The 16,397-nt window shown below is 34.4% G+C and overlaps 1 protein-coding gene across 2 annotated transcripts in view; it reads right to left on the reverse strand.

Annotated features, from left to right (window-relative positions):
- The window catches only part of LRRTM4 (leucine rich repeat transmembrane neuronal 4), a 609,269-nt gene that overhangs the window by 83,194 nt on the left and 509,678 nt on the right, over positions 1–16,397 (reverse strand). The gene's annotated exons all lie outside the window — the stretch shown is intronic.

The following is a 16,397-nucleotide window of genomic DNA, read 5'->3' on the forward strand; positions in this document are numbered from 1 at the left end:
TCTTCTTTCACCCTCCCAACTGTATTTCATGAAACCACCAAAAGCATATAAAAAGTCAGATCATTTTTAATCAATGTTAAAATGAAAACTAGCAAATAATAGCATTGGCATGTTGAAATGTAAAAGTATTTTCTAAAAACATATATTGCAGATGACTCTAGAACGTGGATCTGAGGGCATTGCTGGGGGAAGAGAAAGCACCCTCCTCTTGGCACATGTGGGTGCTGTGCGGGGCCCTGGGCACTGGATAACAGGCACCGACAGGGGTGGGAGCTTCAAAAGAAAGCACCGATATCCTACTGTTCAAGGGTGAGAAGCAATAGCACAATTCATTTAGATAATGCCTATTCTGGAATTTTTTAAGTGGGAAATTAAAATAAACAATCCATAGAAGAACTACAACTGGTCACTCTGATAATCACAAAATCACTCTGGTTATCAAAGAAAAAGAAATTAAGAAAAGAAATAAAGTGTCACTTTTATTAATTTATGTATTTTCCAATTAATATGTTGGATATAATATTCAATATGTTTGATGTGAATCTTAAGAGGGCTTTTATATACATAAATGTAAATAACAAAGTGGGCACATTTACTACTAAGAAATATTAGTGGTATCTAAAGAATTGTCAGTATGCCTAGTTTTATCTCAGACATTTGATTTCTAGAAATTTCTATTAAAGGGTTAATCTTGCTTTGTGTAATTTGTCCACAAGTGTCCTTTTCATAGGAAAAAAACTGGAAAAAAAACCTAGATGTGTAATGTTAGTGCTTAAAATAAATTATCACTTATTTATCAATAAAACCTTTTATTTCCATTAAGAACAATAAATATTAAATAATTTGGAACTGTGTTCTTGCGTTTATAATTAAGCGATATGTGTATTATATACCTTTACAGTGTTTTTGTAAAATATATATAAATATACATATTGTATATACATATACATACATATATTTGAAGTAAAGTATATACAATGATACAACAAAGTCATTGCATGATTTTTGCTCATTTGCTTTCATACTTTTCTGTTTCTCCTCTCAAGTTTTAAAAAATAAACATGCAATTATTCTTTTATAAAAAATCATTAAAATAAAATAAAAATCTACAGCAAAGCATTTTCAGCTCGTTAACAAAATTCATTTCCCTTTTACTGTTCTAGCATATAAATATTTCATTACCCTTTTTGTTTATAACATATATTTACAAATGTTGTCAATATGTATTTATATATAAAACTATATATTATATATGTTCATATTCATAACAAAATATTTATATCTAGTGAACAACTTTTGGGAGTTCATAAACTCCAGGAAAATGTTTAGAATAGAATTATTGGTTTTTAAAGGCAGAAAACATGGCATTTACAGTTGTCCCTGTCACACATTTCCATGTAACTTTTTATTATCTCTATATTTTTCACTTAATCATGCATTGTCATATATTGTGGAAATACTAAGGATACTGGCACAAGAGTAGAAAGAGAGCGACTTCTAACCCAGGTTTGTCGCTAACCATGTCTCTTGGCTTTTTCCCACCATTCTCTGTGTCATCTTTCCATTAAAAAACAATACCATTAATATATAAAGCAGTTAACACTTATTGAAAGTCTAGTACATTCAGGACAGTATATAACACTAAGAAAGAAAAGATTAATAAGGGACAAAACTGGTATTCAGGCTCAGTCTGTCTCCAGTGTCCTTGCACTGGACCCATAGCTTTACTTCCTAATTAAGGTAAGATGATACTTTTTGGCCCTCCCTGCTTTGTGGTTTTTCCTGAAGTACAATTAAGATGATGATAAAGAAATTACTTTGGGAAATATAAATAGCTGTGTTTTAAATATAAATTCAATGTCAGTCACTCGCCTATATGTTGGTTTTGAAGAACTCCCCACCCCCACCATGTGTTCTTTAGCCTGAGGAGAGGAGCAGACTGGCTTCTCAGATGCACATATGAAGACATTTCCTTCGTGAATGAGCTGGGGTTTGGAAGTACCAGAAACTCGAACTATACAGTATCTCAGGGACTCTGGAACTTAAAATATTGTCTCATATAGATTTGATGAGCAAAAAAGTAAGTCTGTAAGACTCAAGAAATATTTATAAAATTACAATAATAAAAAAAAAATCCTTAATGTAATAGACATCCACATCTTCAACCAGCATAATCTCCCTATAATTTGAAATTTCCAAGAAAGGTCAGTTGACGATCAATGTGTAGTTTACAGAGCAAAATGTGAATATACGACTTGACACTTGTCACAAAAGGAATAACCCTACTATAATGACCAAGCTGTTTTACCTACCGAAGATAATGCAGAGCCTTCAGGACTGGAAGGACATCAATTGCCCATTTACTTGCTCATTCAGATGAGTCATTGCTAATATTCTTTCAGTAGTTATGTAAAAATTGTACTTGATAAAAATTTAGGACATGCGAACTGTGCCAAGAGTTATCTGAGGCTGCACTCCGGTACCTTGTTAGGGGAAGGTTTCCAATTGCTCATTGACATTTTCTCCTTTCATGATTTTATTCTGAAAAGTTACATGTTTCTTCAGTGCAGGAGTATTTTGCTAGTTTGTTCTTGTAATGACTGAAGTGTACGCTTACTTGCCTATTAGAGATTGATGTCATATTATTGAATTCAAAGGAATCAATTACAAGGCGTTTACAAGGAAGTCCTTTCACAAAAGCCAAGGAAAGAGGTAGAACTGCTGAGGCAAAATTTTGTTATTAAAAACAGAAAAGTTTGCATTCATATAAATACAGTACAGAACATATGAAAGTCAAAGCATCATAAACATGCTTCCCCCAGGTTTTAATGATACCCTTTTCCTTTTCCATAAAAACAAAACAAAACTTGTTTTTTGAACGCAAGCTACCTGGTGATTTTGACCTGGTCTCCTTTATACTCAGTGGGCATGAACATTACACAGTCTCATGTAGTGTTTATCTCTGAATTTATATTAATATTTGGCTTCCTAATTTATACATTGGCTGGTCAGTGTAAATTGTTAAAGTTGTTAAATCCTATAACCAAATCATAGACCCTAGAGTGCAAGTATGTGATATAAAAGTGTCATTTCTTTCCACGATGAGATATCAGTTAAAGCCCACGGTGGTCTTTCTACTCAGCACAGGAAGGGGTGGGAATTCATTTCTACACAATGCCTTAAGAAGGCACACATAACAAATAGATGTGTGTCCAAGGGTTGAAAAGACTTGTCAAACTTATAACATATTCTAATGATATCACAAAGATATAACGCTCTGAGGCTCAACTTAAAATAGTCAGCCAAAAGCATCACATTGCTACGTATCTCATAACATAGGGAAGGGTGCAAAGACATATCTCATAGACTAGCTCCCAGAAGATACTGAGAGTCTGGTTGGGCAGCAAGGAGCAGCCAGGGCATTCCAACTCATTCACACAATACCTAGCGGTTACTAATGAACACAAATGTGTTTGTTCACATGCGGAGCACATCCACATAATTAAAAGCAAGGACAGATGTTACTATGAAACTTAGTAAAAATTATTTTAGAAAGCACCCTTCTGGGTTAGCTATAGAGACCATGATATTCTACCCTTTGTACCACAGGTAGATGAAGGTTTGCCCTTCATTCGAAGAATAACTGTGTATGTATGTATATATGTGTGCCTGTGTGCCTGTCTATAGTATTGCTTAGGAAGCCCTTATGAGAACAGAACTTAAGTTTCTGCATTTCAATTATGTTTTATCTGTCTTTCCCAATTTTTGTAAAAGAGAGACCCAACTGCATTGATAAAAGAAAGATTTAAATAGTGACTTAAAACCTATTTTTATAAGCTCCAGCAATCTGAATTTGTCCAGATTTAAATATTGTGATTTAAAAAATTAGAGACCACAAGGAAAGATATATCAAGTTGGTAATGAATGTAGATTAAGCATGGGCTTTATACAAGATGCAGTAAGATAAGGAAAGAAAGCAGGTTATAAGAGAAAAAGCCTCGGTATAATATCACATAGTATAGAAATACTAAAAATAAGTGAAGGAGAATCAAGTCAAGGCACTTTCTCTTTGACTAAGAAAGTGGTTGATCCAGTTTTTCCAGAGAAAACAGTTTTGGGGGGTCAAAATGGGAAGATCTGACTTTGTATTTAAGTGGTGGGTAGTTTGTGACAAATTATTTTGCCTCTTTAGGTATCAAATTCCATGTGTCTAAATTCAGACAAATTGCATTTTTTGAGAATAAAGTCAATGACAATGCAACCTTTTAATAATTCAATACATATAGTCTCATATTCTAAAATTCTAAAAATGCAGAAATAAAACATCAGCCTAAGAATTCACTTAAAAAAATTTAGAGTCACCAAAAATATTTCTTCACACTACCAATTGATCTGCTTTTTCTTGCCATATCTACACTATCTGTCACTTACTTCCAAGGGGTGTGGAGTCACATTCCACTTCTCCATCAAAGTGGTCTCATTCATTCAGAGTTCCAATCCCTTCCAGATGGTTTGTTGGCTACAGTACTTTGTTTTCTCAGCTCAAGAGTCAAGCCAATCTTTCCAATAGTCACAATGTCTGTCCTTTTTGGTCTTTGCTGCTCCTTAAATTTGAACTTAGACATTGAAATCTGCCAAGAGTACTCACTTGCTTATTTGAAAAAAAGTATTTCCTCAGGTTTACTTTCCTCATTTTAGGAGTCATAAAACAATAATCCAGATTAACTAATGGTAATACAGGCATTTAGTGTTTATAATTTCAAACTAGACCATGAGATGAGTATTAAAGAATTATCATGCTGGCTTTAAAATTCTCATGAGAAAAAAGAAAGTCTGCTCTATCCTTAAATATATAGTGAAATTTATCTGAAGTAATAGAGACAGATATGAAGTAACAGCAACAAATACTGTGATCTTACTTTGGTTTGTCTAGGGACCAAAGCAGCTAAAGCAATGTGTATCTCATTAGGCATTCTTTGGTTGGAATATTCTTTGTAAAAATTCTCAGGCTGTTTCTATTCTTAGCACAAGTACTGACCCACAGGTATAGATACTTGCTCACTTAGGCATTAAAAAATGCATTTTTTTAAAAAAATTCACATTGCTATAAATAATGACATTTGCTTGCCTCATAATTTCAACTAAATTAAGACCAAAAATCTTTAAGACTGCAGCCTCTGAATGTCCCTGCTCATGGGGCTGGTAACACCCGGTGGTAGCTGGGTTTTTGTATTTCTAGTGCACAGTATTTCTCAGGTCAGGGTATGTCCTTGGAAGGTGAAGAAGCTTGGATTAAATGGCAATTCACAGCAGTGCTCAGAAAATGCTTTCTTGGGGGATCTAACAATCACTTATTTGTTGCTTCTACCTAAAATTGCTGTGAACTTTGTTCTTTATTCAGGGAAGTGCATGGAAAAGGTGATAAAGCCAGCTGTCACTTCTCAGGGGAGAAACAAGTGCTGAGAAGTGCTATTGTCCTGAAAAGATCATCCTGAAGGTTATTGCTCTGGACCAGACAAAGTAACAATAGATAGTAGCAGCATGGCCTTCCAGAATGAAAGGAAGAGAAGACTGTACTTTGAGGAGAGGGAAGAAAAATATAATTTTCCAAATATATATATATAAATGTTTATGTATTTTATAAAAATACTACATATCTAAAAACAATGCTAACATCAGAGGATGCTCTATAAATGTAATTTCTCTGTAAAAGTGCATTCGGTTGACTCCTGTTTGAACAATCTGAGAAATATGAGGATCTTACATATATTAGTTGACTTAGTTGGAGAACTGGAGCTAAAAGAAAGAAATGTAATTTTAATAAATGAAGACACCTAGCTGGCAGGATTCATTCTTATGTTTGCAGAAAATATCTTTGTTAAGGACAGTACCATCTGTACATTTTTTTTTTTTAATCCAAAGCATACTCTACTTCCAAACTATTTTTCTACCCTCCAATTACCTATTTTTTCCAGGAAATAAGTTAAAGCCATACACCATCACACCAGTAGTAAAAATTGGAAGCATTTAGCTGGTGACGTTAATACGTCCAACTCTGGACAGTTCTATCTCCCAAGTCCCCACCACTGCCATTCAAACTCTCCTATTATTTGTGAACTTGTCCATCTTCTCCAGGCAATTATAAACTTCTGTGGAGAGAGAAAATCTAACTGCCCCAAACCAGGTTCTCGCATATAATAACTCAGTTCTCAAAATGTCTTGTTAAGTCAGGTGTGTGTGTGTGTTTTGTGTGTGTTCCATGTCAGAAAAATCAAGATTCAGAGGTTAGTGGTGATGTCCTCTAGGTCACACAGCAAGCATAGCACATATGGAATCCAAATGCTGAACTGTCTGACACTAAATTTAACATTGTTTTCACTATGCTTTGCAGGTAGAAGAGTTTTACACTTATTTATCTATGATTTCCCCATTTCCTTGCCTAAAGTCAAGTCTACAGTTTTTCAAATAATAACAGTCAATAGGTGCTAGTTGCATACAAATAACTAAAACAAACCCCCTCAAATTAATAGAACACAGAGAGAAAAAGTCATTTTCCTGACATATTTATTAACAGTTTGATCTTTAACAATTCTTCTGATGATGTAGAAGGTAAGGTAATCATATTACACAAATCAATAACACTCAAGGACCTGAAATACACTGGGAGACTGAGATCCAAATGTTCTCACCTAGCTAAAATAACAGGTGGCACCTAATAAGGTGAAATTTAATAAGAATAAATCCTGAACTCTTATTTTAAAAAAACAACAAAGCTTAAAAAGATTTTGGCATTAACTAGCCCACCACATTTCAGCATAGGAAACCAAAGAAATGATATCCCACTTGGAGGGTGATGATCACAATTACTAAGTAAATTGACAATATTTCATCAAAGGAATTTTGCTAAGAGACTACAAGTCAGGGGAAAAATAGAAGAGCCTCTTTGCAGTGTTTTAATATGGTCATGTGGAATAAAAATTAACCCAATGGTATTTGTTTTTAAAGTGGTAGAAATCAGATCAAAAAGCAAGATGTGAAATAGAAAATTTACTCTCACTGTGTAACCAAGCTGGCCAAAGATGGAATAAAATACCCAGAAGGTAGAAATTTTTTCATCCTTGAAACTGTTATGCAGAGATCTAAAAAATGTTAATTGGGGATTTTTGATAAGTAATCTCCGTATCAGATGATGCTTATAGTCCCATTTAAATAGTCATTCTTACTTATGTTCCTCATATTCTAATGGGAGAAAGTTGTTACTGGGACACTGACTACATTATCCACCCTCATTCCTACTTGGGTTAAGTTGCCCCACCACTCTCTTACAGCACAACCAATAATTACACAGCATTTTGCTCACATATTTTTTAAAGAAGTTATTTAACATTTTGTATTTAATTCCTCTCTTTCCCTTTGGACTGTAAACTCCATGAGGGCAGGAACCATACCTATCTTGATATTTATGGTCTACTTACCTTCATGGAAGAGGGAACCAATAAAGAAGAATGGACAGAATAATCATATACCTGGGACACCATTTAAGGGGCCATTTTTAATGTTCTCAGATAGGAAAAGAGTCAAAGCACAGTATAGCATTGAGGCCAACACCACCATGGGACCTAGTTGATGCATATGACCCACCTAGCTAAACAGTCATTTTTAATAGTTTACAAAATTAAAGAGAGTTTTTTCCAATTCAGCCATTTTACATTTCTTACTCAGTTTTGGTCCACTGTCATCATTTTTATTAGTGGAGGCATTATTCTTTCATCAAACTCTTGCTCCTAATTTGAAGATGTTTGCTTTCATGGGTTTTGGCCTAACTGCTCATTGCACATCTAGACTCATGATTTTGCTTGCTTTCTTACCATAACTGCTAAAAGTCAAAATTTAAATAGTGTTATAAAATCAAGGATATCTCCAAAATATTTCCTATTTCAAAAAAATAAATCATATAGAAATATCCATGCTTAGAATATAGATATTGTCTTTAAAAAAGTGAAGATTATATATTTAAACAAAAGAGGGCTAGTATAACCTGATGACCTTGTTAATATATAAAGGACAAATATATTAAGACTGTCACATTGCATATTCCTAGAAAGTAAGTAATAAAGCACAGCATATTTTTTTTTATTCTTCTGGAAATTAGGAATGAGCCCAGAATAGCACTTCTCAACATGCTAAAATCATTTAAATTATTTTGAAAAAGACACATGTCCCTATCAGGGTAATCAATAAAAACTCCAGTTAAGATTTCCCTTGGTAGCTGAAGTGAAAGGAGCAGATGGAGAAGGGCCTTGGTACCACCCCCCATCCCATCCCTGAATGTAAACTAAATAGAGTAACTTGGTACTACTTCTTCCAGAGCAGGACCATACTCTTGCCAAAGAAGAATCCCAATTACCCACCTCCTTGCAAAACCTATCCTAAGTTAAAGAATTAAATCTGTTTGAGGGCCACTGAACATTTCAGAAGTTAATTTAAACCTATCTGTATGCATTTCCATTGAGGAACAATCTGAGTTCCCACCATCCTTCTCTTTGAAGCCCTGATGAGTTCACCAACATGAAACGATTATGATGCAGTGATCTCATTTGGAACATTTTCCTCAGGGTTTTCATCAGCAAGGCTGGTTACCTTTCATTCCTTAAAGCATTTTCAATTTCCTTATGACTCAGCAAGCAGCATTTAGATCAATACTGTATTTTTCCTCTCTCAGTTTTGGATTAGCCTTTCATCTTCTTTTTATTTAAGACAAATATAAAAGCTTTTTCTTCCAAAAGACAATACTTTTAAAACTCTAAACGGTATCCTTTTTCAAACAATCCTTGATTGATCTGTCGTGTTGTGTCACATCACTTTAGGTAACTCCTGTCTCCTTGCATTGTACCAGTCAATGAGCAAGTGAGAAAGATGGAATGAACTGAACAAAAAACATTAAGATACAGCGTGATGCTTATTCAATAGATTTCTTTGAGGCTTTACAACAAATTCTGCCAATGAAGAGAAATATGAAAGCTTTAGATCATGTTTGAAAACTAAACGCCACAAATAAATCCAAGTATGAATGATTTAAAGATAAAATAGCAGGGATGTGGCCAAAACCTTGAAAGCACCTTTGTAATTGATTTCTTCTGGGTACATTTGGTGTGGATGCTAAGTGTGTCTGTTTAATTTTTTTGCTTGTTTCTTTTTATGAATGTTAGATGTTGTTATAATAAATACTTTAGGGATTTTATTTAGTTGAAGGGATGTTTATCATTAGCTTAATGTGCAACTGCTACTACAAGGATCCAAACAATATATTTCAATCACAGCTCATGGATTTTCCCTATTTGATGATGCACCTTAATAAGTAATCACTGACATAAGCTTGTGAAATAGGTTGCTCTTATTGATTTACAGTTTTTTAACATATGCAGCATATGTTATCTGGAATAGAATATATTTTCTATCAAATACACCCCTTCCCTGTAATACACCCATCTACACATATACTTTCTCATTCCAGTTAGAAATAGAAACTCTACCTAACTCCCAGGATAAATAAGATTGAGGTTTGATGGGCTTTTTTAGCCTTTGGAATTTTCCAGAGAGATTAACTCAATGAGAACTTCTTATTGATTCTTTCTGCCAAGTTAACAAACAAAAAAAAAAAACCACCCTTCTGAATCAATTCAGCCATGAGGCATTTCCTCTGAACACAGGTATTCTGTCTTACGTGGGATTTCGGGGACCTGTCTAATGTGTCATAGGCTGAGTCAGGAAAAAAATATAAAGTCATCTCATGGAATTAAGGATGATTTTTAATCAACTGAATTCAATCTATACCATATTTTCAGAAGTAGCTATTTATCCCCAAATTTCAAAACAAAGGTAGATTTCTCTGATATTATTTTTGCAAGTTGATTAAATTAATAGCTCATGGGAGTGTTAGATTCAGACCCAGCCTACACTCTTATTAAATTTGCAATATGTTCTATATTTAGACATATGCCATGGTCAGTTTCCAACAATGTTTTTGAGTGTGAACAGCATAAAGACAAAATGTCACATTTATGTTGCATCTTTCAATCAGAATGCTCTTTGTACACTGTATACGGTTCATTTTTTCCCCTCAAATACATGAGTTAAACTCTCTCAATCTATCAGCAATTTCATGGGGCTATTTTAGGATTATGTTAGAGAAAGGCTTTAGCAGAGTAAAAAAGCCTGGTGTAGACTTCACTCAATTTAAGGAAGTTTAAGCTATTTTTATATTGTCTAGTTCTGTGAGAAAATGTTGCTAAGAATATAATAAAAATATCCAGGGGATTTGCAATAGGTGATGAGTAGGAGGAAGCCTGGCCACTTAAATAAAGAGAACCATAAAATCTTAAACCGAGTCAGACCCAGGTGAAAGGGAATGAAGTGAATCTCTGACCGCTCTGGGCAGTCTTTTTCGCCCCCATTAAATCATGCTTCATCCCTTCCTAATCTCAAGTTCCCATATTCTCATTATACCTTCCTTGGTCACCCTATTAAAACTAGTTTTGGGAAAAGATAAGAAATTTACTTAACCCTAATAGCATGTCCAATGGTTAATAGTTTATTTGACCTCTCTGGGGTTTTGTATTTTAAAAGTTAATAAAACCTTAAGGTAAGGAAAGTAATTTCAGGTAGCAGGTTGAAAAGACTGAGCCTTCTATTTGTCTTTGAGATTGTGTAACAGAATAGTCATCAGTTTTATATATTTCTTATATTAGGCTTGTCTTAAACTTATAAATGCAGACTGGCAAAGCTAAAAAGTCTCATGGATACTGCTTGGCTCATTTGAGGCCGATTTGAAAAATTAATGGGAGGTGGGAAAGGGCAGATAGTTGATGTTTTTAAAAAGGTCAGACCTTTTGGGGAAACTTTTAAAAATGTCTGCCAATTCCAGATATACTTAAAAGATGGCTGTTACTAGGTATGATATAAGTAAACTTATGCTACTAAAATCGAAATACTATACAACCAAAGGCAAAATGAATTTAACTTAGGAAATAGGATTGAGTTAATATTATAAGATTAGAAGAGAATGTGATAGAAAGTCACAAAATAAAACAATACCCCAGGACAACAAAGTATTCTAGGAGATAACTACATGTACATTAATGATAGTAGTGAAAGGGTAATAATAACATTATGAGCTTTATTTGGCATTTTACACACAAGCTTACATTTGCTTTCTTATAATACCCCCTCTAGGTGAATGATAGTGCAATCCATCTAGGACAGAAATTGAGATGCTTTCAATATAAATAAAAAAAGGAAAAGAGATTGAGGGAGGCAGAAAACAATTACCAGCATTGGACTATTGCCAGAACACATAGATTAAGGGTCCCATCCTGGGAGACGTATCCTGGGTTCTTTAGTGCTCACTAGTAGCCAGGATCCTTCTTACATCTTTTACCAGAAAGACATATGATCTTTTGTCCTGCTGGAGTCCTCTGGTGCTTCCTGCTTGCTCAGCATTTTTTGCATACCAATACCTTTTACTGCCTTCTCCAGAAAGAATATATAGTTTGCATTTGGATCTGTGGAGTTGCTGATAGTCTGACAAGGTCTTTTCAAAAGGGTTGTGTGCTGTGTCTTACAATAAAAGGTATTATAAACCTCCCTGGCGTTTCTCACCACGTTCTGTATTGTTAAATAATGATTATATGAGCATTGCCAGAACACCCCAACTCCCTCCTTAGGGTTTCCCCCCAAAAAAGAACTGTAATCTTTTGGAGAAAATATTTTCTTTTAGAAAAAATTAAAAAAGGAAGCTGTTGGGGAATATTAGGTACCAAGCACAGGTATAGAGCAGGTAGATGAACTCTTTTTCCAGTATCTGATTCTATTACTAAATAGAGTAGCAGGACTACTCCTCTACTATCACATTAGAGCTTTTATTTTTTCTCCATTTGAGCACATGTCAAACTTAAAAAAAATTAAACCTATCTGTGCATGAGTGATTTTCTTCACTAGGAAAAGCCAAGAAAATTTACTGGAAACGGAGCAGTTCAACATGTCTGTAATGACACAAAAATCACTTGCTTGTGGCAGGACATTGTGTTAATTAGTTAAATGGAATCACCATACTCAAGGGTTCTATTAATGCAGATAGTTAAATGGTAAGATGTCAGGAAACCACACATAGAAATGCCTTAATTCAGCTGATCCCCAAATATATACAATTGAGTCATCCTACCTTTGTACTGAACTTTATTTTCTGAATGAATCCGGGAACACTGCCCCTGATTATTCTTGCACAGTTCTACATCTTACGGATTGCATAATTAGGTTGCAACACAATGCAACATAGATTATAAAACCTTTGAAAAATCAATACCACATCAGCATGATCGCCCATATATTAAAGTGGCACATTCTGTACTGTAGAGAACAAATATTATTTCAACTTTCATAGCATTTGCAATTGCTAAGGCCGAAAAAAATGAACTTCCACTTAAAAGAAATATTAAAATAAAACATTTGCAAAACTCGCCTTGAAGCTTCAAATAACTGTGTGTTATGCACAGTACTAAAATATTAGCATTAAGATTATTCCTAGTCCAATCTCTTGATATTACATATAATGGAACTGGGCATGAGTGGAGTTGAGTATTGAAAAACATTATATAGCAGTTAGTAGAGCATGTAAAGTTTAGACTGTAGTCTACTTTCAACCAGTAACTAGTATAACAATCTAAATAGTCTTACCACATCTTCTACTCAAGAATATCTTAATAATCAACTGTATTAAATTAAAAATGTTGTGTTTTTGCCATAACTTATGCAACCCATGTAAGTATATAAAGCATGTATGTTTGTGTGGTAGGCAGACCCTGGGATGACCCCCAATGATCTCTGCCTTCAGGTATTCATGCCCTTGTGCAATCCCTTCCCATTGAATGAGCAGGAAGTATGACTTGCTTTTAATAGAATACAGTAGTTGATGGGATATAACTTCTGTGATTATATTACATATAATTGCAAATTTTGTTTTGCTCACAGAATAGCTAGCTTCTTTCCTGGTTTTAATGAAGCCAGCTGCTACGTTATGAGCTGTTTAATGGAGAGGCCAGGTGACAAGGAACTGAAGGTTACCTATGACTGCCAGCAAGGAATTCAATCCCCCAGTGACACAGTCCCCCAGTGACACAGTCCCCCAGTGACACAGCCCAAAAGGAATTTAATTCTGTCAATAGCTATAAGTAAGAGGATTTGCAAGAGGATTTTTCCCCAGTCACATCTTCAGATGAGACTTCAGCATAGACTAGCACCTTGATTGGAAATTTGTGAGAGGCCCTAAAGCAGAGGACTAGCCCAGCTGTACCTGGACTCCAGACTCACAGAAGCTATGAGCAAATCAACACGTGGTATTTTAAGCTAAGTTTGAAAAAGTGTTTTATGCTGCAATAGATAACTAATACAATTTGCTTCTTAATAAAATAACAATATATAATACAGGGGTGGGCAAAAGTAAGTTTACAGTTGTGAGTACACAAAACACAGTTTATTCTTGTATTATTATTTATTAAATATTGTATCATTTTTTATAAGAACAACTATAAACTTATTTTGCCCAACTTTATGTTTAAGGGGAATAAATGTTGTTTATAATTAAGGGAATGTTACTGCAACATAGCAACCTTTTTTTTTTTTATTCAGGATAGATTAAAATCAGTGTCATGAATCCTCTATTATAATAAAACAATTGTGCAACCTTTAAGCAGTAAAAGCAATCATGAAAATGGAATTAATCATAGAAGATTACAATTACTTTCCAAAATGTCTTTGCTCACAACAAAGCAGTTCTTTGAATGTGACTCTTCCTTAGCCTACGTCTTCCCTTCCTGAAGTACTCATGTGACACCCCCAGGAAGCCATCTCTGACCTCCGGGGCCCATTTGTTTTGCTAACAGACTACCTCCCTTCCAGGCCTGGATGAAGCCAGCTGTCAGGTTATGCTTTTCCCTAAGGAGAGGCCTGGGTGGCAAAGAACTGAGGGTTGCCTCCAACAGATAGGTTTTGCCCTCCCTAGGAACTTACTGTTTGTGTCACTTACACGGAACTTAAAACACATTACAGATCCTGCTGGTGGGTGCACAGACATATCTTGTCTCCCTAATCTGCCCTTCTTAGTGAGTGAAATTTCCTAAGGGCAGGAACGTCTTTTATCCCTCTAGTGACAGAGAAGATGCTAAAAAAATCTGTCTTTGTAGATCATGGTGCTGATATTGATAATAGGAATAATTCATGTCTTTTCTATTTAAGGGAAAATTTACATATCAAAAGCTTTCAAAACATGAGAAAATGCATTTGCATCATAGTGGTAGAATATGGGGTAGTTTGGTTAAGACTTTAAGATCCAGAGCCCTTCTAGAAACATGTACATTTCCTATGACCTAGTCAGTCACTTATATATGCACAGCTTACTTGTAAAACCAGCTCTGGGGTGAAAAAAGCTAGATCTGTAAGAAATTATTGATTTTTCTTATGACATTCAGGCAGGTAATTATACTAATACTATGCCCTATCTTTAAATTCTGCGATAGCCTTGGGGTCTTGACATGTGTAAGATAAACATGTGCTGCTAGGTATCATATGACCTGATTGTTAATCAAGGAATGCTGCTTGGAGTCACAAGTTTTAACAAGTGAAGCACAAAATAGGTTGATAGATAGATACCCCAATTCTGATGTTAAAGTATTTAAACACATGAGAACTCTTGAACAGTGTGTACAGAATAAATTTAAGTATTGATTACTTCTTTTGAAGGTCACTCTCTTATGATCATTTGAATCTCTTGAAAATTTATAAGGTTAGTTTCTCCTAATTCAGTGACAAATCTGTTCACAGTAAACAAGATTTAATAAAAATTTTATAATGAGAAAGAAGTTTTAGATATCAACCAAAAATCTACCTCCTGCAAACATTCTTAGTATGTTGAAGCTCTTCATAAAAAATTCATATACTATGTGAATAAAGGTCACATAGTATATGTGATAAAGGTCAAGTATCCTGTTCCTATATTTATCAGATATCTATTATAATAATTTACATCTTTGCATTTGTTATTACTATTTATATTTCTTATCTACAAACTGTTTTCCAATATTTTTGGATTATTTTTCCATTGGAGTGGTATTTGATTTGTGGAATTTGTTGTCTCTTGTCTAGCCCACATGTGACAGATTTTGTTGGAATATATTGTTGAAAATAAATGAATTATGAGTAAATGTGGCAGTGAAGTAATTACGATGCCTTTTTATCCATTTGGTCATTGCAGGTAGTAAGGATATAAGGGAAAGTTGAATTTTGATAACTAGCAAATGTTAGGAAAAAGTACTCCGGCCTTCGCCTGTTTCTCCACGTTTTCTAGTACGACCCTTTATCCTAATTAACTATGGCTGTCAAGTAATCATTCCTAGTATGGAAAAGTTTCATGTATTTATATAGGTTAAGATGTTTTTCTCCCATGACCTGTCAGATTTCCTCAATGGAAACTATTCTTCTAAAGGCAACAAGTACATTTTGAGACAATGTATGGGGACTGGAGGCAAGTGCTCCAGGCAAACCCTTACTTTAGCTGAATTTTGGCACAGCCTGTGGCTGAAAAGGAATGTTTCATCAGAGGGGTGCCAGCGCCGGAGCACATCCTCAGGGCGAGTACTTGCTGACTTGGAATACCAGTAAGAGGTAAAAATAAAAACATCGTTCAACTTGTTGCCATCTTTACAATAATTGAGTTTAACGAGCTTTTCTCGAGCTGTCCCCTAAGGAATCTACTCTCTAATCAAGTCTAATTGGTGTTTTCCCTGAAGGTGCGAATAATATACACACAGTAAAGAGCACAGTAAGCCTAAAGATTGCAGAGAAAAAGTGAGGTAGTTTAGAGGAAAAGGGATGATGGTACAGGGAGGGCCACACTGATAAACTGGTTAAAATAGTTATATAATCTCTAGGTTTCCAAATGTTAAAAATATCAGTGTCTGATAGTTGTACACTCTAGAGTATAGTTTAAACCTAATTTTATGAATTTTGGTATTTTCATCTAGAATTTATCAGAGTTTTGGTAAACAAAGAAGGGTCTTGCACATTTTTAACATTTTTTTAAAGAGCTACAAATTAATTTCATTTTAGTTTGAGCAGTTTCTATCTACTCTGTTTCTTTAATAAGGGTTTTTGATTATTTTATTTATTTCCTTTGATTTTTAAGTGAATATTTAAGAGAAAAGTTGGTTGAAAAATTGTCTTTATTAGTTAACATATAATTTTTGTCCAACTTTTTAAAAAGAAGAGTTTATATACTTTTAAAACTATCAGTTCACTTCAAAATTATTTTTCTGCTTAAATTAAAAAAAAAAGTTTGTTCAGGCTTT

This window comes from Miniopterus schreibersii (genome assembly GCF_964146895.1).
Source record: "Miniopterus schreibersii genome assembly, chromosome: 13".
NCBI classification, from domain to species: Eukaryota; Metazoa; Chordata; class Mammalia; order Chiroptera; family Miniopteridae; genus Miniopterus; species Miniopterus schreibersii.